Below are 8,047 nucleotides of genomic sequence, written 5' to 3'. Positions count from 1 at the left end.
TTTGCCATCGCTGCCCCGGCTCTCTGGAACTCTGTCCCTCCAAACATCCACAACTCTGACTCTCTTCAATCCTTCAAAAACCACCTCAAGACCTTCCTGTTCAAAACAACATGACCTCTGACCCCTGCCCCACCTCTGTCCCTGTTCTGTTTGATTTACCTGTTTTATTGGATGTAAAGAGACTTTGAGTATTCAGATTTATAAGGTAGCTCAGCAGCTAGCATCATTTAGACTTGAAGGCTAGCGTAGCTTCCTGCCTGTCGTCCATCATGTTTGTTTACACCACCATGACAGTTTGAGTGAGAGACTGTTACACCTATCATTATTTATGGTCGTGTGTGATTTCTCTCACATTTCAATATGATGATGATTTTATTATGCAGAGCTAAACTGATTCAAACCTGCATATCTTCCCCTTCAAACGTCTGTGGGCTGAGAATAACACGGGAGTGAACAGAGGAATGATCACAAGACACGGAGAAAGGCCAGATACAAAGGTGGATCCAGCAGGATGTGATCAAACCCACGTTACCAGATGACAACGATGTGGGATTACAGAGAGCATCAAACACTGAGGCATTGTTTAGATGCTTCTGATAAAGTAAGGATACTTTCAGGGACGTGTGCAGGTCTGAACAGGCTCAGGTCTATCTGCCTGTATACACACCGCTCTGTTCTGTGTCCTCTCAGTCTGCTGAATAATGAAGCAGTGCAGAGTACAGTGAGGTTAACGTATTCACAGTGTTTCCATATTTTACAGGTTTGGTAAACTGAATGTAAACACTTTGTCCTCTTTCATCAGACCTGGATCACTGACTGTTCACTGAACCTGAAAGGAAACCCAGAACATCCACACCTCCAAACCTCCAGCCTGTGAGCCCGGGATGTTACATATGGATGGACACATGCCATGAGAGGACGGTACAGTAGAGGCAGCAGTATCAGATAAAACAAGAACACAGCGCTTTGAGTGCGTGCCAGGGGGCTGGAGCAACAAAGACAACAACAGGCAGAGGGAAGGTAAACACAACAACAAAGGACACCTCACCACCAAAACTCCCTGTGAAGGGAACCAAGCCAAGACAAAGAATCCACCGTCATTATCAGGCCGGGTGTGTGAGCACAGGGAGGGATTGTTTAATGATGAAGACGACGGTGATGATGAATCCAGCCAACATGGTTTATGGTTATTAGAAAAATATTAAACTACTGCTGAACAGTGGTGTGATGTCTTTGATCCACCGAGTGTCCTGAATGTCAACATCATCCTCTTTGACCATCCAGGGACACGAGTACCTTAGCATCACATCTTCAGTGTGGAGCAGCTTCGTTCAGTAGACCTAACCCTAACCCAGTAAAATGCATGGAGGTGTAACTGTGAAGTTGTTTGCAGACATCAGAGGTAGAACCATAGCTGAGATCACATCCTGTATGATACATGGACATAGTCTCCATGACGTCACCCGTCTGTTCCTGAAGCCCTGTTTTGAAGCCGATCATCGGCGGCAGCCATATTGGAAATGTTTAACCCAATCTAACTTCAGTGGAGCTAGTGTGAGGTAAAGAGGCGGGGCTTCAGCCTCCTCGCTAACAGCTACAGTGTTCCCGCCTGTCAATCAAGTCAGACACGCCCTTATTTGGGCAAAACTCTGAAGTTTAATATCTTCAAAAATAGATGCTGACAGAGAAATGAGCTCTTCAGACTGAAATCATTTTTTGATCCAGGCTGTAAACATGTTTATTAATGCTGCAAAGATCGACTCTTTGAATGCCCAGAGGAAAATACATTTAGAGAGGAGATCTCAAAGTGTTTCATTTCTGTCTCCTAGACAACAAGGAGATCTGTTTGAAAGCACAATGAGACGATAGCTTATGTCTCCTGTTTCTCATTCTTGCCTCCAGAAAAAAAGTTGTAAAAAGTCTCAGCTTAGTCTCCCTTTAGTTCCAAAGGAGATCTGGTCAGAGTCTGAAATGGTTCTCAGGTATTTCTCAGGTGTTGTGACTCCTTTGAGCTCAGGTGGAGAAATCAGGGAGCTCTCTCAGTCTAACCTCATCCATTTGTTTTTGTCAGACTCAGTTTTTGTGTCTGAAGTTGAGCTCAGATGGAGCAAAGAAAGAGCCTGAGCTCATCTTTTCATCAACATTTATAGAGCCCTGCAAAATTAAGATTTATATGGAATTATCCACAAAGTTACAATCCTCATTAAAACATGTGAACCACTTCAGGATCAGGACTTTAGATGTGAAATGATCTCTTCTTTGACTTCACAGTCTGGTCCTTCCTTTACAAGTCTGTGTGGAACAAAACCACTTCACAAAGATTTAGTGGATTAGAGAGAAACTGCAACAGATAGAGATTTCATCCCAGGTCTGACCGACCCTTTATTTCAAATATGGGCCTCTTAAGGGCCGACCGGATTTAGACAGGTTATTATAATTAAAGGAGTGGAGTCTTTTGGGCGCTGGTGGCCTAGCGGTCTAAGCGGCTCACATACAGAGGCTACAGTCCTCGCCACAGGAGTCGCCGGTTTGATTCCCGGCCGGTCGACCATCTCCTGCATGTCTTCCCCCGCTCTCTACTCCCCACATGTCCTGTCTCTCTTCAGCTGTCCTGTCAAATAAAGGCAAAAAGGCCAAAAATAGAATTAAGAAAATTAGCCATTAATGAGATCTCTCATTTAAGACTCATGTCATGGTCTCAACTATTTCTCCTGGTGAATTTTAGGAGAAACTAATGAGAACAATTTGAAACTTGAATGAGGCTGAAGTAAGAATCTCAATTTTGTCTCCAGAGACTTAGAAGAGAAAGCCTGGAGCAGTAACATTTTCCTCTGGGGGGTGTGTATGTGGTTTCTGGTGTTTCTGCAGCCAGCCTCAAGTGGACACTGGAGGAACTGCAGTTTGTAACAGTTTTGCATCATCTTTAAAGACTGGAGGTTGCTGCTTGGTCACATCTCACACAGAGAATGTTTACAACCATCAGAACAAAACAAATTAAAGAAACGTGCGTTCAGAAGAAGAAGGGGAACGGCCCAAAATCAGCTGGGTTATCTCGTGGTGTGATCCCCATCTTTGTTGAAGGAATTTCCCTTTAGGTTGCCAGACACTGTTGCTGGTATTCCCCTCATTCAGCGATGGATATGCAACCAACATGTAAACCAAAACAGAGGCCAATGATGTCAAACATGTACCTCTATGTCAGCCAGACTACATTAAAGCCAAACAAAGGTCTCAAAGGATCCCTCAGTGTCTGTCTTTCTGTTTCAAAATGTACAGATGGTAGTTTTTCCTGTGAAGATTGACCTTACAGTCAGAGGTGAGTTGTCTCCTGTCCTTGAAGTCTTGTTGTATGAAGGGAATGTTTTTCAGACTGTCTTAAATACATAAAGTGATTCCATCCATGTGTTCCCAAACAGCTCCTGTGTTCCTCTCTCAGCCCAGAGTCCGGGCGGTCCGATCCTGCCCTCACATGCTGGGCCTGGTTCCCCAGCAGAGCCGAGTTAGTGAGCATAATAACTGCTAAATGAGAGTAATAGCTGTGTTCATGGTGTAAACACACACACAGGACTCCTAAGAAAACTGCTTTGTGCTTCAGGTCTATAATTCTGAGCTAACTGTTGGGTCCAGATTAAATCATTTCTATTTTTAAACCCTGTGTGTGTTTAAAGCCCCAGGGAGGCGTGGGCAGACTCAGGTGCTCCTGTACCTGACCGTGTTTCATTTAGGTCTTACACAAGCAATCAGCTCAGTATTAAGATATTCCCTGAGGGCCTATTTCCCAAAATGACTGGCTGTGAACAAAACAAGCAGACTCTTGGTTAGTGGTTCTTCTCTCTAAGAGATAGAGCTCAGAGATCTGGATCTGTGCTGTAACAGGAGAGGAGGCCGTGGGTCTGAACACACAGCTCACTGAGAGGGAGGAATCAAAGCACAGACTGTCTGAATGTGAAGTCATCAACGTAATCCTTCCTGACACGTTCATATTCAACAACCACCTGTCACGAGGCTGCCCGGTTTATTCTGACAGATGCACACATTTATGGAAAGGCTGGGCAGCGAGCGGAAACCGGTACACGGTGTTTTCTGAATCAGAGGAGGAATACAGATGTAGTGTGTGGTTATTCAGCACACTACAGTACATTCTGAGCGTTTATGTGACATGAATAAATAATATCTTAACAGGTTTAAAATGTTTGATATTTCATGAATTCAATGGTGAGTTTTATTCTGACAAAAAACATCAAAATCAATGATTTAAATGTCCTAGATCAGGGGTTCCCAAAGTGTGGGTCTGGAGATCTCTTCCAGAATGTTTCCTTTTCTTAGTTATCTAAAAATACTACATTTTACTCATTATAGTAAAAAATATGGACAAAAATAGAAGCTAACCTGAAATAAAACCCTGAAAATATAAAGTGTAATGAGTTTTCTGCCTTTCTTTGTTTCCAGATGACTCCTAAGTTTAGAGTTAGTGAACAGGTAATGATCTAAAGCATCAGTAGCAGCAGGTTCATTCATAACACACAGGAAACACAGACACATGCTCATATAGGGAGGGTCACTTTCTGCAGACCAGCTCAATGAAGACACATTAAATCACTCTGCGGGACAGAGGGGGGGGCTTGAGTCTTTGGCACCTATATTTTGGAGGTTTTGGGATGAGAAGTTTGGGAACCCCTGGTCTAGATCAAAATTTAGGACCACTGATGTTGGACTTCCACCAGATCCACGTCCAGTCTGTCTTCTTCCTGAAACTTTCCTGTGTCGATTGTTGGAGAGTAAATCTGAAGGATTCTCCTCCTCCTCCTCTCCTCATCCATGTTGTCTTTCTGGTCCTCTGAAAACCTCTGACCTGTTGACTGGGTTCATGGACTGGTCTCCCTCCAACCCAGATCTATCTACCCTCTTGAGATCTCTATGATCAGGATACATCTATCCCTAGCTTCATAGCTGCATAATCAATAAGTCATGGATTTATTGGTTATCAAAACCGTCCATCTTTATGTAGAAATTTCACCACATTAAAAAAGGAGTTCCCCAAGGTTCAGTTCTTGGACCAGATCCATTCAGTGTTCATATATTCAACAATATAAAACCTCATTACACAATCAGAACTTTAGGTCCAGTGAGAGTCCGGTCTTTGCAGTTCATCCGGACAGCTGGAGTCATGTGACCGAGGTTTCCCCTTCTGTAATCCCTGAATCAAGGATTCTCCTCCTCCTCCTCTCCTCATCCATGTTGTCTTTCTGGTCCTCTGAAAACCTCTGACCTGTTGACTCCAGGCCTGGCTCCGCTCATCATGACTTTGGTTTGTTGTTGTAGTTAAGTGAAATACGATCTGGTGATAACACAGAGTGTTTGATTCTGAAAATTAACCGCTGACTTCCTGTCCCGCTCCATCTGCTCTGTAGAGATTGATGCGTCGTGCTCCGGCTTCCAGCACAAATAGAAGTCTTGAGTATCTGATCCGGAGGACTCAGACCTGCAGGATCAGAGACTCAGCCGGAACACAACGGAGTGGATCCAGTGGAAGTTAACACATTGACTAGAATAGAAACCTATCAGATCCTCCTCATAAGGCCGCACAGATACAAACAGAAGTCTATGATATGTCACATATGCAGCAATAGGTATGATGTGATCATACACTCAGGTTTACTGGATTTTGAGACCAATGAAGTACTGCGTCTCCCTTTGTCAGCTCTCCTACAGTCAGTGTATACGATGCAGACACTGATATGAACACACTGTATTTACTGAGGTCTGTCAACACCAATATGATGACGGTGTCAGCCCCAGAGAAGCTTCCTCACGCTGTGTGGCTGTCTGATAATAAGACAGGTCTGCCTGCTCTCTCTCTTAATGACTGCAGGATGGAGGGATGTTTGTTCTGATGTCACTCTGACTCTGATAGAACTTTAAACTTGCTGGTCTTACCTTGCTGGATTGTTCTGCGCCAAAAGAGACGCCTAAACTAAAAGGCATTTCTTCCACACATCAGAGGTGTGTGTGTGTGTGTGTGTGTGTGTGTGTGTGTGTGTGTGTGTGTGTGTGTGTGTGTGTGTGTGTGTGTGTGTGTGTGAATGAGGTGATTCACTCCCAGAGAGCAGAGCCTGTGCTGTGTGAGGCCTACAGCTGGACGGCCCAGTGACACCCAGGAGAGTAAAGCCTCCAGTGTAACACAGCCTGTGACAGAGACTGTCTCCATGTTTCTAAAGACACATTACACCAGCACTTCATCAGGACCCGTTTGGCCCACGCTCCTGTCAGGACCAGGACAGGTTTTTAAACGCACAGCACTTTTTTCAGCGCTCCTCAGACAATGTTGCATTCAGGGAGAGTGAGGACACACCAGCTGGTGGTGTTGCTGATTCAAAGGGGAGCAGGGCTTAAGCTGCCAGTGGGGACACATAAATTAGCATCCTGAAAGACACCACCTAGATTTACTTTCCAACCGGGGGAGGTGGACTCGACAGGGGTCACTGTTCTCTAAATGAGCAGCCTTAAATATAGACCCCACAAACCGCGATGTACACACCGCAGGGGCGGCCGGCTTGGCAGGAAGTAATTGCTGATTTGAATGAGGCCTATTTGTAGGCAGGTTAGGGTTCATTGTCAATCAATAAGGTCTGCTGGCCGACGCAGAGCTCCTTTCATTTAGCTAAATCATTCAGATGCATTGTGCTCAGTGGCTTCATTTCATCCTGATTTCCTCTGGGGTCGTGTGATTACATGAGAACACTGCAGCATGAGGCAGGGTGGTCAGATTTAAGATCAGGTTACACGCTGTTAGAGGTGTAATGATGCCAATGCTGATGGATATTTAACACCTAACAGAAGAAACAAGTGATCTGAACAATAAGAAGTAAACTGTGGAGGGAGGGGCGAGTGAATCCAACCTTTAAATAAGACCTACCTCAGACCCCCTGCTGAGAGGGATCTGCTAATGAAACATGTTCATGGATTTAATGTAATAAATGTTTACAAGGCATCTATCTACTTACTGTTTAAAGAACAACATGTTTATTCCATGATGATATTTAGAGATCAGGCTCAAACATTCAGACATCTTTTTAAACTCTTCTTTAAATTCACTTTTACAGACTGAATTTTATGTGACCTTTCAAATTATATTTTTATTAAACTAATTATATAAATGTATTTATTGATTATTTATTGTTTTAATATTTCCTTTTAATTCTTAATTTGAATGTACTTTTCTATTTTCTCTAATGTGATGTCTTCTTCTTAAAACATTTTAATTCTCCTTTAATGCTTCATTATTATTTATCTTCTAACATATATAACAATGATTTATTGCTCTCCTGTTCCCTCACTTTATTCTGTTTAATGTGTGTTTATTTATTTTAACCTTTACCATTGTATCGTGTTTTTTGCAAAGTTTAATTCTGTCATCCTCCTGGTTTCTAACATGCTCTGTTTGTCAAAGCACTTTGTAATCATTTGTTTTTAAAGGTGCTATATTTATATATAAAGTTAATATTATTATTTAGAGATACTGGGTGTGGTTGGGACATGAGGTAAAGGGCAATGACTAAACATTGAACACCAGGCCTGCAGCTTTGAGGACTTCAGGATCTGTACATGGGGTGCATGATTCAGCCGCTTTGCTTTCCTGAGTTTTAAATATGCAAATGTGACCTGTTCTGCTAATGCTTGTTCTTAGAGTCTCACCCCCTTCCCCCCAACCCCTCATCACTTCCTTTAACTCTTCCTGTCCCATTAAAGTTACTAACCATAGACCTTTCTGGAGTCCCTGAGCTCCCTTGTCTCGTAGGTTCCTCTGGATCTCTGCTGCTGTGGACGTGGTCCAGACTCCAGCTGATACAGACATTCTGGACTCCAACTGCAACAACTCCTCTATCCCTCTCTCCAACACGGTCTCAGCAGATGTGTGTCTAACATGAGTCTGGTCCTGCTGGAGGTTTCTGCCTGTTAAAGGAAGTTTGTCCTCTCCAATGTAACTAGCTAAATACTGTGAGGTGTAACGCTCATGGTGGATTAAGGTGGGGTCAGACTGAGTCTG

The sequence above is a fragment of the Notolabrus celidotus genome, chromosome 2 (assembly GCF_009762535.1).
Source record: "Notolabrus celidotus isolate fNotCel1 chromosome 2, fNotCel1.pri, whole genome shotgun sequence".
NCBI classification, from domain to species: domain Eukaryota; kingdom Metazoa; phylum Chordata; class Actinopteri; order Labriformes; family Labridae; genus Notolabrus; species Notolabrus celidotus.
This window is presented reverse-complemented; position numbering follows the sequence as displayed.